The sequence below is a fragment of the Physeter macrocephalus genome, chromosome 11, assembly GCF_002837175.3.
Source record: "Physeter macrocephalus isolate SW-GA chromosome 11, ASM283717v5, whole genome shotgun sequence".
Taxonomy (NCBI): Eukaryota; Metazoa; Chordata; class Mammalia; order Artiodactyla; family Physeteridae; genus Physeter; species Physeter macrocephalus.
Window position 1 is genome coordinate 173,443,866 of NC_041224.1, and position 6,250 is coordinate 173,450,115.

General features: G+C 52.2%; 1 protein-coding gene across 1 annotated transcript in view; it reads right to left on the reverse strand.

Moving 5' to 3' along the window:
* The window catches only part of SYNE3 (spectrin repeat containing nuclear envelope family member 3), a 77,980-nt gene that overhangs the window by 58,909 nt on the left and 12,821 nt on the right, over window positions 1–6,250 (reverse strand). The gene's annotated exons all lie outside the window — the stretch shown is intronic.

Sequence of the window (6,250 nt, forward strand, 5' to 3'; positions counted from 1 at the left end):
AGCCGCGGAGAGGCCCCAGCCAGCGGGCGGCGGCGGCGAGGGTCGGGGAGGCTGACCCTGGGCACGGGGCTCACACTCCACCCCCAACACCTTCCTGATGCGCCCGTGATGCCCGACTTCGGTGCCGAGAGCCAGAGGCGATCGTGTTTGTCAGAGAGCCAAAGGACTGGAAATGGGCCCAGAAGGAAAACAGGTCTGGCCTCTCCGGGGGCCGGGCAGGGACAGCGGGCCCAGGGTGTCCGGTTGGCAAGGACTCTCTTTGTCTCAGATTCCCTGCTCCGCTCTGACGCTAGCTTGGCGCTCAGGGCCAACTGTCTCCTGGCTTTTGGGTTGGAAACCCCTCGAAAAGTGGATCCTAAAACACACACAGGCTGAGATGTCTGTGACAGACACTGAATCTCGATCTGAACGGATCAAAAAGCCTCAACCTAAGAAACACAGTGTTGGGGCATTGGCCAGGCTGACGCCTGCCCCTGAACCTCAACCTGAAATTAATATCTCAGGTTGGGGATGGCCCGGTGAGCCAGGTGTCTTGTGGCTACTTCTCCACCAAACCTGGGTCCTGGCAGCCACTGACGATCAACTGACCCAGCATCTGAGCTGAGACCCACTGCCTTCGGGGATGCCTGCCTCCTGGCATAGGTCTCCCAGCTAAACCAACCCCTTTGCTATCCTGTCCCCTCCTCTCTTTCCCTTACCTTCTAGCTGTGGATACAAGGTCTCAGGTTTTCTCATGTAACTTTCTTAAAATCCCATTAAGCCCAGGAAAAACTCTTCTGTATTTCGGTTCTAGTTGTCTGCTTATGGCAACTATATCCGACTTTGGATTAAAGTTATTTATATCTGCATCTTAGGTGAAAGGATTGTGTCTAGTTTGTCCTCCAGTGTCCCACAATGCCTAGCACAGAGTAAACCCTCTGCCAATGCTGAAACAGCCCAGCGTTGGTATAAAGTGTCATGCACCCAAAACCAACCGCAGCCTTTGTTAAAAAGGCAAAACAAAACAAAACTAGGAACAACCCAAATGCCCAACAATAGGAAATTAGTTAAGGAAAGTATAACACACTTGCACTTCAGAATATTACGCAGCCAATAAAAAGTAGGCTTGAAATGAATTTGTGATGGAGAATACTTAGGCTCTAATGATAATATCAAAAAATGCAACCAACTTTATACTTAGTAGCCCCGGCTCTACAGCTAATAAAAACGAAACAAAACAACCACAAAAAAACCATGCTCCTAGAAAAAGGCTGGGAAATCTCACCATGACAATGCCCACGTAGGGACGTCCCTGGCGGTCCAGTGGTTAGTACCCCGCGCTTCCATTGCAGGGGGCATGGGTTTGATCCCTGGTCACGGAACTAAGATCCCGCAAGCCACGTGAAGTGGTCCAAACAAACAAACAGAAACCAATGCCCACGTGATGAATCGGAGAGAGGGGGTGCGGGCAAGTGGCTGAAGACGCACCCCACATGACCTCGGGCCTCTCTTTTCCTGGCATGGTGTCTTTGGAGGCCACGTGGTTAAGGACCGTTGTCTGGTTGGTGGAATCACAGTTGGAAGTTTTTCTGTTTCCCTGTTTTTCCTCTTAGGCAGTTTGAGAATTTTCCAGAAAGGGCAATCGTTACTTTAAAATAAAAAAAAAACCCAATAATTTCTTAACATTGGCTGAATTGTTTGTTGGCCCTTTTTTCTCAATCATCAGTGGGTTGTGCAACAGGCGTTGACGGGGAATCTGGGCATCCCGCCCTTCACCTCTACCCCTGCACTGGCAGCTCTGCCGTCAGATTGCACGACGCACGCTGGGAGAGGGGAAGGACGCCACCAGCGAGGGGAAGGGAGTGGGCGACCCAGGGTGGGCTTCCCTCTGGGACCTCGGCCCTCAGAGCTCAGTCTCCCAATTTTCTTCCGGAGCTGTTTTGATGTTTTTCTAACAACTTAAAACGTTCCCTGCAGCCACTCCCTGCCTTTGAATGCTTCGTTTGAAAAGCACAGTAGAATGCGCAGGCATTTAAATTGGTTCATTGTGCCTTTAATCTCTCCTCTAGTGTGTGACTTGACTGGCTTCCAAAAGCTCAGCTTTTAGTTTTTACAAAGCGATGAAAGGGAGGAGCAAAAACTAGCTCCCAGAGTTTCAGATGACAGGATGCGGAGGAGGGGTGGATGCTCTAAACACCCAAAGGCAGCGAGGTTTGGAGAACCCTTCTAGCAGTTGGAAATGCCCAGTGCCTGGGAGGTGTGATGGTTTGGAGACCCCAAGGTACTCACATGGAACACTAGGGGTCCGGCAGGGTGGGCCGGGACTCGGGTGGACCTCAGACCCACGTATCAGCCTCAGATGGGGGCTTCTAACCTCGGATGGGGGACCACTAACTGTCAGCTTGGTGAAGCTGCAGGCAGAGTTCAAGAGATCAGGGCCTCTTGGCCTGTTCTACCAAAGCACTTCATTCCAGGTCAGTGAAACACACAGGAATTAAACACACAGGAATTAAACACGCGCTCCTAGCTAGGCCAGATGCTACAACCACAGCAGCAAATAAGTGGGCACCACCTCTGCCTCAAGAAGCTTCCAGAAGAGCAGCTGCACATCGAATGCCCGTGTGGGCTGCAGGTGGATGAACTGCAAACTGGGGTGGGGGATTTGAGGGGAGGGGGATGGACTTTCACTGTGGATCCCTTCTTGGAATAAAGCCTTTAAATGCCGAGAATAAACTGCAAGCATTACAAAGGAAACCAATCATATTAAAACATAGTTATCAAAATACTAAAAATCGAATTAATCACACACACACACACACACACACACCCCACACACTACCTTACTAACACATTAAATCACAAGATCTAATGACAATGGGTCTAATAACTACTGGAATTTTGAAATACTGATGGGCATAAAATACATTTCAAGAAATCTACAATGACTGCAGTGCAACATAAAAATATATGTGACAAAGTTACAGCCACTGCTAATAAGGGTAGGCTTTGATTTTGTTTTGCCTCCTGCATAACTGAAGAAATTGCCATCAGTTAGAGGTCAGTAGCAATTCTATCCATAGCTCCCTGTCAGTCCACGGACCTAGGATAGAATCCACAACTGACGGAAAGGAGAGCCTGCTTCCTTACACAAGTTTAAAAGTTTAAAGTTAAAAAGCAAATGAGCAGCTCAAGAAAAGCCCACTCACAATTGGTTTATGGACCAGGAAGACATCCCTCCTTAGCGTCCCTCACCAGGAACATCATGGATTTCCCTCTGTTTCCTCAATCGACACCAACAAGCTTCCGGCCCTCTTCCCACCCCTTCTCCGGACGGGAACCAGAGGGGGTTTCCTAAAACACAAATCCAGCTGACCATTGCCCTGTTTAAAAGAAACGTTGCAGCAGTCTTCCGACCGACCCCCAAGCCCTGAGCGTGACCCTGTTTCCAGCCTTGCTTCCTCCCATGCCTCCTCACGGCCAACCCCAGGGCAGACGTGCAGTTCTTAGCTCCTCTCTGACACAGCCAAGACAATGATCTCTGTTCCCTCTTCTAGAAGCGAGCCCCCTCCCCCAAGCATTGCTATCTGGCACGGAACCCCAGAGCATCATGACCGCCAACTGTATTTTCTGGGCAGGCCACTCCTCTGCTGCTGCCCTTCCACCTCTGCACCCAGTGCTGGAGAGTCAAGTTACTAGCCCTTCCTTAATGACGACCGAAGGAACAAATAAGCCAAGGAAACGACCCATAGTTCTGGGCTGAGCAGGGTGGGAAGCCTTCCAAAATGTGACAGGGAAAGTAGGAGAAAGAGCCCTGGGCTTGGAATCTGCACATTTGCCCTGAGCACGCCTTTGCCTCTCTGGGCCTCAGTTTCCCCATCTGCACACTGTGAGTGTTGAACAGAGAGTCTCTGAGGGTCTTGGAGGTTGTGGGTTGGAAGGGTCCATATTACTGAGATCTCTGTGAGCCACGCCAGCTGGGGCCTATGCACCAGCCTCCGCCCTCAGACTGTCAGCCTGGTCTGGGCCCTGGTCCCCTTCTCTCCCCACGGACCCCCCCCGCCCTCAGCCGGTTCAGAGCACCCCTTCCAGCATCGTGGCCCCTCTAAAGCAGGACGAGGTGAGTAGCCTCCCAGGGCCACATGGAAACTCCAAAGGAGGTGGTCCTGGGGACCTTTTATACAGTGCAGGGCACACTTTTTTTGTAAAGGGTCAGGTAGTAACTATCTTTATACTCTGCAGGCCATATACAGTCTCTGTTGCATATTCTTCTTTGATTTTACAGCCCTTAAAAAATGTAAAACCCATTTCACATTCACTGCACCAGAAGAGACTACTAGCCAAATGTGGCCTGTGGGCCACAGTTTGCCAACTTCAGTTGTAGATGCTCCAAGGCTGTAACCAGCAGCTGCAGGGAGCCACAGCGGCCAGCAGGCAAAGTGAGCTGGCTAAGTGACCCACAGGCATGTGTCCTGGGATTGGACAGATGTTGAGGCCAGAAGGACTTACAATTGGTCCTGGTGGTCTTGGGCCCGCTATTCACCAGCTGTGTGACATCTGGCCAGTCACTTAACTTCTCTGAGTCCCCATCTCCTCACCTGGAAATGGGGTTTAGTCCGTTTGGGCTGCTATAATAAAATATCACAGACCGGGTGGCTTATAAACAGCAGAAATTTACTTTTCACAGTTCTGGAGGCTGGAAGTCCGAGATCAGGGTGCCAGCACGGTCAGGGGAGACCTGGTTGCAGACTTCTCATGTATCTTCACATGGGAGAAGGGGTTAGGGAGCCCTGTGGGGTCTCTTATAAGGGCACTAATCCCATTCATGAGAGCTCCACCCTCATGTTAGAACAGGATTAGAATCACCTCCCAGATGCCCTAACTCCTGACACCGTCACATTGGGGGTTAGGATTCCAACATGTGAATTCTGAGGGGACATAAATATGCAGACCATAGCATGGGGACAACACCTAGATTTGGTTAATGAAAAAACCTCCTACCCAGCACCTGGAACACATTCCATACTTGGAAGCAGTTCTTTTTTTACCCCAAATTCCTCTGGGGTCAGGTGGAGGGGCTTTACTTCTTTAGAAACGTGCATCCAGTCGGAGGCTCTCACACCATCCCAAAGGTGGGTGTGGGGTAGGAATAGGGGTTCCTAGCCATAGACTAATGTATCTGTGCATCTTAACAGCTGCTGGGTGCTCAGGATTCAGGGACGAACCAGGTAAGGCTCTGGCCCATGGGGCTCTGCGTCCAGTGAGGGGGCCAAAGTGAGCTTTGAGAGAGGGGAGCACAAGCTGAGTGGGAGGTGCTGCAAGGATACTGGGGAGGCTCTCGACACACTGGGGGATGGGGAGGCTGGAGCTTGAGAATGGGGGGAGGCAAGGAAGGAAGCAAGGGTCAGATCAGAGCCCCAGAGCCATGTCCAGGAGGCTGGGCTGGTCCCTGGGGGCAATCGGGAGCCAACGTGGGTTCAGGTGGGAGTGACAACACTGATTCTGAGGTTCCGGCGAGTCACCCTGGCTGGGGTGGGTGCAGAAGGGAAGCCCTTGCCCAGGGGGTGGGTGGAAGCGGGGTGGGGGGAGGGGGGTCAGTGCAGACACGGGCAGCTGCACGAGGCCAAGGACCAGGCGGGAAGGCTGCAGGAGCGAGCACGGCAGGCACGCCTCTCTGGGAGGGAGGGGGGAATTCTCATCGTCCATGAGTTTGTCCTTCTTGGATTGGTTGAGTGGACACAGGATTTAAAAACAAATGGAACTATGCATTTTCCAAACATTTTGGCCAAAAAAAAAAAAACAACCGTGTTCAGGCATTTTTTTAAAAGCTGTTTCCATTTCCAAGTCCCTTCTTGGGTAGCAGCCCTGGGGTGCTGCTGCAGGCAGCAAGGGAGTGGGGCTCCGGGTGCGCCTCTGGCCTGTCCCTGAGGAACCAGAGACAGGATGCAGGCCCTTTCTGGTTCAGGCCGGCGCTGGTCTGCTGGAGGAGACGGTTAGAAAGGAAGCAGCCTTGGTTTGCAGCGTCCCGTGTGGTTATCACAAATGACAGCCAGAAGAGAAACGATCTTTTTTCCTTGATGACAGACAAGCCAGGGCAGTGCAGATGATGAAGCAGAGGGAACACTCAGGAAAGAGCACGTGGGGCTTCCCTGGTGGCGCGGTGGTTGGGAGTCCGTCTGCCGATGCGGGGGACGCGGGTTCGTGCCCCGGTCCGGGAGGATCCCACATGCCGCGGAGCGGCTGGGCCCGTGAGCCACGGCCGCTGAGCCTGCGC